The sequence below is a fragment of the Rosa rugosa genome, chromosome 5, assembly GCF_958449725.1.
Source record: "Rosa rugosa chromosome 5, drRosRugo1.1, whole genome shotgun sequence".
NCBI lineage: Eukaryota > Viridiplantae > Streptophyta > Magnoliopsida > Rosales > Rosaceae > Rosa > Rosa rugosa.
This window is the reverse complement of record NC_084824.1, coordinates 30020216-30028392: the sequence shown is the minus strand read 5'-3', so window position 1 is coordinate 30028392 and position 8177 is coordinate 30020216.

Sequence of the window (8177 nt, the reverse complement as noted above, 5' to 3'; positions counted from 1 at the left end):
CATTCACGTTGAGTTTGTGATGTGAGAAATCTAGGCTCATCATCCACCAATTGGCTGAGAATGACGAATAAACAAGCCTTGGAATCAACTCCTAACATTGATCTTGCTAAATTATATTTACTTCCAAAGAATTTCACAATCTTCATCCAAATAATAATCGAACTCTGGCGGTAAATCAAATTAAGTTCACAAAGCCTTCTTTCTCAGTTCTTTGATTGATTGCTGTCCAAGGATCATGGAAACCTTTGAGGATGTTTCCTCGCCTATATTTTCAGATAATGCAACATGTCTGCTGAGCATTGAGCATGAAGAGTATTGAGCATGACTATATGGCGTACTCACCATTAGCTCCTCCAACTCATGGTACTCAAGCTTTTCTAGCAGACTTTTATGGAGTGTCAAGACTTTTATGGAGTGCCAAGTCTTTCTTTGTCAAATTTTTTTGTTTTAGGCCTGTTTCAGGCCTCTTCCATGTAACCAAAAAAGAATAAAAAATTGTATGCAGGAAACTAAAAAACTTTTACTGGCTGGTGTAACTGTGATTTCCTGCACCACTATATATCTGTTTACACCCGGTTTATCGACCTTCATTTCATCAAGTCATAACCATTGAAGGGAGAATCAAGATAATGATTAACGAATTTCTCATTATTAATGTGTTGTTATCTTGAGGATATGTTAATAGGAAGAAGGCATCATAGCAAAAGAATGTTTTATTATATCTTCTGATTAAGGTCGAGATAAATATCAAGGAAGTCAAGGTCATGCACGTACTGGTGCTCATGGATTAGTTTTACTAATCCAACTTGGCAATTGTTAGTTTCCAAGACCTTCACGTGGTACAACATGTTAGGACTTATCAAATTAGGAGTTTGCATGCAAGATTAGCATTTTAGTGCATGAGGGACTGTAATAGAAGAATGAAACCAAAGTATGTGGGCTTTTGAACCAACTTCAATTATAGTTAGATAAGGACTTTAACAAGAAGAAGATTACTACCCCGTGAAGAAACTAGTACGTGGCCGATATTCATCACATGAAGATAGAATTTTAATTGTCAAAGAAGTTCCAGAGATGAGCACAAGAATTGGATTCGTGAAAGGCTTCTACAACTACAAGCAAGTCCACCTTTATATAAAGAAGCAATCGACATATCAACACACACACATCTCCAGCCAAAACTCCATCATGGGTTTCCTTTTATTTTTCTTAGCTCCAGATTAGTTTCATTCTCTTTTCAATTCTTAGTTGTTAGCTCTACTAGTTCGAGTCAATTTCCTTTGTTTTTCTTGTAATCTAGTATCGCTATTTCAATAATTTCCCTTGTTACTTTTTTATAATAGTTGATAATTTTATTCTTCAAGCCATTTACTATTTTCTTTTTCATCTCTTTACTTTATCGCTATTTACTTTCCTGCGATTTACTTTATTGCTCTTTACCTTTCTGCACTTAATTTAGAGTTTACTTCCTTGCTCTTTTACTATCGTGTTTGTTTCTTGCACTAGGAGTAGTTTAACGTAATTGTTCGGTTACTAATCACTATTTGCTTCATCCATTGAACAACCCGAAAGTCCTTGTCTCCAAGGCATCGAACCCTCAGCCGAGATTGTTCCTTCCTCGGCTTTCAGTCGCTCGACGAAGTCAGAACACGCGCACTACATCTACAATTGCACACTTGGCCTTCTGGCCGTGTGCTGGCACGCCCCGCAATCTACTCACCAAGAAGGACATTTGTTCCTTGATCTCTCGGCTTTCTTGGCCGAGGTGATTTTTAGAGGCAACATCTTTTGGCACGCCCAGTGGGACAATAAATATTTCTAGGCGTTGTTGATTGTATGCAATTCAATCAATTACGAACGAATTTTCATGAACCAAATTTTGTCTTCAACATAAAGCCATTCCACGATGCATATGAAGACGATGAGCCAAATCACTACTTTAATGACCTTAAACTCGGGGGGCTCACTGACCACCATTTGGTAAAGCATGAGGTTCCTACACTTGAAGAAACCATGTATACTGACATGGTAATTGGAAACAAAGCCGATGTGATGATAGCAATATCGGCTAAATTAGAATTGAAGAAACAATTTGGTAACTTCTTCGCGGTGGGGGTACTTAGGAATTCACCATATGTAGAGTCCAAAGAGCGGAATGATCTCGCTAAGTACCCAATGAGTTCAATACTTCGCGGTCTTCAACACCATGAAATTCAGGCCGCGAACATAGGAAGTGTAGGATTTAAGATTAAACATTGGTGGCCACCTCCCAGTTGGGCATGACGACTTTGTCCTATAATTCTCTGCTTTGGTGTATTTAGATTTTAAAATAATAAAGAAAGCTCCACGGCTAAAAGGATTGGAAGTGTAATTTTTAGAAAAAAAGAATGGCCGCGGCAAGAGGTGCAAATTATAGGCGGAACTTGTTCATGTTCACTCTTGTATTCTTTGATCTGGTCTCCTAACGGCCAAAGTCGAAAAGGCCGAAAAGGAATAAAGCAACAGGTGTTGCATGCAAATTCAACGGTGAAGTAAGAGGTCAAGGTTTTTTAGGCATGGAAGAGCAATCTTGGTTACTGGAGCATAGTATATCCTAATTGCTCTAAGAAAAGTTCATGCCATATATAATTCAATTCCATAGTCATTTATTCTTACATGTTCAGGCACTAGAGATGAGGTCCCCGCATAAGTATTGAATGAGAATTTGATTTTACTGGGTGCAAATGGATTCTTGATCGAAGCTTGCATGCATGCATATTACCATATTAGTTTTGACTTCAGGCTTTTAATTATTCCATGATATTTGGTGGTGGTGCTCTCTGGTAATACAGAGATTATTTGTTGATTCATGGCCAGTTAAGAAGTCCATGTACTGGTGTCAACGTCAAATGAGCTAACAAAAGGCACAGAGATGGATCACTAATTTGAATTTGGAAGGTTTCATATATATGGTTTAATGGTTCTATGGACGCTTGCAATTACCTTTTGTTTGAGCCTTAATTAGCTTGACCAAGAGTTATGAATGTAACAGATTCTCCACCATGATTCACCACTTATGACAAGCGGGGCGAGTAGATTTACAAGTTCAAGCGCTTACATTTCCTTAACCATTCGGCGAGACTCGCCGATGCTCAAGAAAATGGGGGGGCTATGTTTACACCCGGTTTATCGACCTTCATTTCATCAAGTCATAACCATTGAAGGGAGAATCAAGATAATGATTAACGAATTTCTCATTATTAATGTGTTGTTATCTTGAGGATATGTTAATAGGAAGAAGGCATCATAGCAAAAGAATGTTTTATTATATCTTCTGATTAAGGTCGAGATAAATATCAAGGAAGTCAAGGTCATGCACGTACTGGTGCTCATGGATTAGTTTTACTAATCCAACTTGGCAATTGTTAGTTTCCAAGACCTTCACGTGGTACAACATGTTAGGACTTATCAAATTAGGAGTTTGCATGCAAGATTAGCATTTTAGTGCATGAGGGACTGTAATAGAAGAATGAAACCAAAGTATGTGGGCTTTTGAACCAACTTCAATTATAGTTAGATAAGGACTTTAACAAGAAGAAGATTACTACCCCGTGAAGAAACTAGTACGTGGCCGATATTCATCACATGAAGATAGAATTTTAATTGTCAAAGAAGTTCCAGAGATGAGCACAAGAATTGGATTCGTGAAAGGCTTCTACAACTACAAGCAAGTCCACCTTTATATAAAGAAGCAATCGACATATCAACACACACACATCTCCAGCCAAAACTCCATCATGGGTTTCCTTTTATTTTTCTTAGCTCCAGATTAGTTTCATTCTCTTTTCAATTCTTAGTTGTTAGCTCTACTAGTTCGAGTCAATTTCCTTTGTTTTTCTTGTAATCTAGTATCGCTATTTCAATAATTTCCCTTGTTACTTTTTTATAATAGTTGATAATTTTATTCTTCAAGCCATTTACTATTTTCTTTTTCATCTCTTTACTTTATCGCTATTTACTTTCCTGCGATTTACTTTATTGCTCTTTACCTTTCTGCACTTAATTTAGAGTTTACTTCCTTGCTCTTTTACTATCGTGTTTGTTTCTTGCACTAGGAGTAGTTTAACGTAATTGTTCGGTTACTAATCACTATTTGCTTCATCCATTGAACAACCCGAAAGTCCTTGTCTCCAAGGCATCGAACCCTCAGCCGAGATTGTTCCTTCCTCGGCTTTCAGTCGCTCGACGAAGTCAGAACACGCGCACTACATCTACAATTGCACACTTGGCCTTCTGGCCGTGTGCTGGCACGCCCCGCAATCTACTCACCAAGAAGGACATTTGTTCCTTGATCTCTCGGCTTTCTTGGCCGAGGTGATTTTTAGAGGCAACAATATCACATACAGATGATGTGAAGTCGATCACTAGATTTTCACAAAACTTCTTTGTTCTGTTTTTAAAGGGGACAAGCTAGCCTTACAATTTTGATACTAGTACGTAGAAGTAATTCAATATTTTGATTCTTTGTTCACTGTGTCTTTGATACTGCAAGAGTAGTACTGTTGACGTGTTAAAAGGTATGATGTAGTGTGTAGTCAGCTTGCTCTTGAATTCTCTCCACTTCTGAGAAGCTGAAGCTAGGACCAGTTTCCTTGCCTCCAGCGGTACCTCAAATGCCATCTAAACAGATGATAATTGTTCAAATTTAAACCAAGTCTATGAAGGTGAAGTTGCTGTTTACACTAATGAAATAAACAAAGGGGTCATTTGAATACCTCAACACATTGCCATATCTTATTTTTACGATCTCTTGGCACCTACTTCCAAGTAGGTCTCCAAATAGGTGCCTTGGTACGTGCAAGTATACCCCAATGTATGACTGCATTTCCTTCATTGCAGCACCATAAGGCGAACCCTTCTTGTTAAACAAGACTTTAAGCTTTACACCAAGGATTTTTCGGCGCACAATCCTATGCATAGTTACACAACATCGCTTCAACAACTGTAAGCCATGTTTTTCGGGGCAGGAGGCCTTTGATGACTTACCCTCCTTCTTCTTGGTCAATGACTTTTTATCTAAAACAGAATGAATTGCAATGGGGAGCAAGTCATGGAGCACTATATGGCAATCATGCGATTTCATGCCAACAAGCAGAAGATCTTCCATTGACACTAAACTCCTCACATTAGAACAGAAATGATCAGCTAACTTCATACCGAAAAAAGAAGTGCAAACTATTCTCTTCTCTTCTAACATTAAATTCCAGCTTGCCAACGGTAACTTCTACTTTTTTCTTGAAGTATCGGGCTTCAAACCAGTCCTTATACCCATAGCAACCATATCAAATCGAGCAGCCACCCCATCTTTTATTTTCCCAGGAATGTTCAGCAATGTTCCAATGATTGCATCACATACATTCTTCTCGATATGCATGACATCTAGATTGTGTCGAACAGGTAAAAACTTCCAGTACTCCAATTCGAAGAAAACTGATTTCTTCTTCAACATGGTCTGTCTTCAACACCCTTATATGATGGATGACGATGCTTTTTACCAAAAGGCATGTTCAACCCTTCCACTCTTTCCAACACTTCCTGTCCTATTAATGGAACATGAACGAGGTCAACTTTTTCAGTGTTATCGAAAGCTGCTACTTGCCTTCAATAAGGATGGTGACGTGGTAAGAATCTTCGATGCCACTGATACGACATCCTTTGACCATGACTGAGCCTAAGAGGTTTGGTGTTCTCTAGACAAATAGGACACGCATTGTATCCTTTCACAATTCTGCCTGATAAGTTCCCATATGCTAGGAAGTCGTTGATTGTCCAAAAGAGGATTGCTTTTAGTTTGAAGTACTGATTCCTACAAGCATCATAGACCCCTTCAACCCCATCCCAAAAAATCTTCAAATCATCTATCAATAGTTGGAGGTAGACATCAAGGTCATTTCCAGGTTGTTTAGGTCCCGAGATTAACAAAGTGAGCATCATGTACTTCCTCTTCATGCATAGCCATGGAGGAAGATTGTAGCTCACTAATATGACAGGCCAACAAGAATATCTACTAGATAGGGAACTGTGGGGATTGAAGCCGTCGGAGGAAAGCGCGAGCCTTAGATTCCTAGGCTTTGAACTAAAAGCAGGCCACTTATCGTCCACTAACTTCCAAGTAGGGGAATCAGTTGGATGCCTTAATTTGTCATCCTTGACTCGCTCATCAGCGTGCCGGGTCAAAGTTTTAGCTGTATGCTTCGATTGAAACATCTTTCGGAACCTAGGTATAGGTGGAAAATACCACAAAACTTTACCTAGAACCCCTTCTTTCTCTACATTATTCTTTCCCAACTTCCACCTAGATATACCACAAGCAGGGCAGCTAGTGGCATCAACATGATTGTCCCTATATAAAATACAGTCATTAGGGTATGCATGCATTTTTTTTGTAGCCCATTCCTAAAGCACACAACGTCTTTTAGGCCTTGTAGAAATGACCAGTATCTCATTACCTTCTAGAAGCAATATTCCGATCAGTATTAACATGTCAGAATAGCATGCATCACTCAACCCTTGCTTGGTTTTCAGATTATACGTTTTAACAAGCCCATTCAACTTTGTAAAATGGGTACAACCAGGGTAAAGAGGTTTATCACTATCATCGACAAACCTCAAAAACTCATCAGAGTCTTCTGAAAACTCCTCATCATCGTGCCCCCCTATACCTATGTGATTAGGTTCCATCTCTACAGTTTCTGAATACCCTTCATTCTCTGAATTTTCCCCATGGTTAATCCATTTTGTGTATGTTCTGTCTATGCCAAATTCGATTAAATGATCTTTCACAACTCTAGTCTTATGATAGTTAACGTGCGCACAATTCAAACAAGGGAAACATATTCTATTAACATCACAACCATGTAAAATATTATTTGGACCTAATATTATCTACATTAAGTAAATAACAAACTGATTAAACTTATTACAATAAATGGGAAATATATGAATTATCTACCTAGACACCTAATGAGCTTTGGTATGTCACTCATATGGTTAGGAATCCATTTTGATAAAGATAAATATCTAATTAGTTGATATGATAATTATAGCATCTTTCAGAAATAACTCATTGGCTAGAATCAATGATTCTTTTATGGGAAGACCTATCTAGCTTGTATATATAGGTGCTTGAAGTCCCTATTCACTGTGTGACAAAACATTCAGTCCTGCCCCATAGAGAGGAGTTAAACACATAGTTGAGTAGAAGATTTCTTGCGTGTGGCTGCTTGAAGTTTTGGAGCTCGGATTATTTATGTTGAATAGCTGTGTTGCTGCTACTGCTTTTGAAGGAACGGTTGTTGTGCATGAAGCAGGTGATGCATCTCCTCTTGTTGTATTCTAGTTCATATTGTATTGATCATTTGGTTGTGTTTATGCATTTTGTGAAACGATCTTGGTTTGCTCATTAAGTTAACAAACCATTCTCTAATGCAAACTGAATCATCGATCTCTTCAACCCCTAACTGAAAATTTCGCGATCTTCTATCAGCATGCATCCATGATTTATCAAACAAAAAAACACAACTTAGAAAGAATTCCCACAAGTAAACATCATACTTATCAAACATTTTTATCTCAACTATTCCAGGTTGTATACGATATGCATGTCATCACAACTAGGCATTTCAACAAACATATGCTTTAAACTTATAAACCTATATATATGCTTCACTAGCTAGTACAGATCGAATAAGAGAATATATGCTAAGAAATACTCACTTAAGCTTATACTCCTCCACCAGCGCGCATTAAGGTTATACTCTTCCACCACAAATAAGCTTATATATACTCCTCCACCAACAATAAGATCAAAGCACAGTTCATCTGCCCATATTGCAAACCAAAAGTTACATTTTCACAGCCATGCATTGTCATCAAAATCAACAACAAACAACTTCAAAATCATACAAAGCAATAAGCTATGTTCATCTGCCTATATTACAAACCAAAAGTAACATTTTGACAACCATCATTGTCATCGAAATCAATAGCAAACAAGTTCATAATCATACAAAGGAATAAGCTCAATTCATCTGCCCATATTACAAACCAAAAGTTGCATTTTCACAACCATTGTGCTCTAAATTAACAGCAAACAAGTTCAAAATCATACAAACCCTAAAATTACAAATTTGAGATGC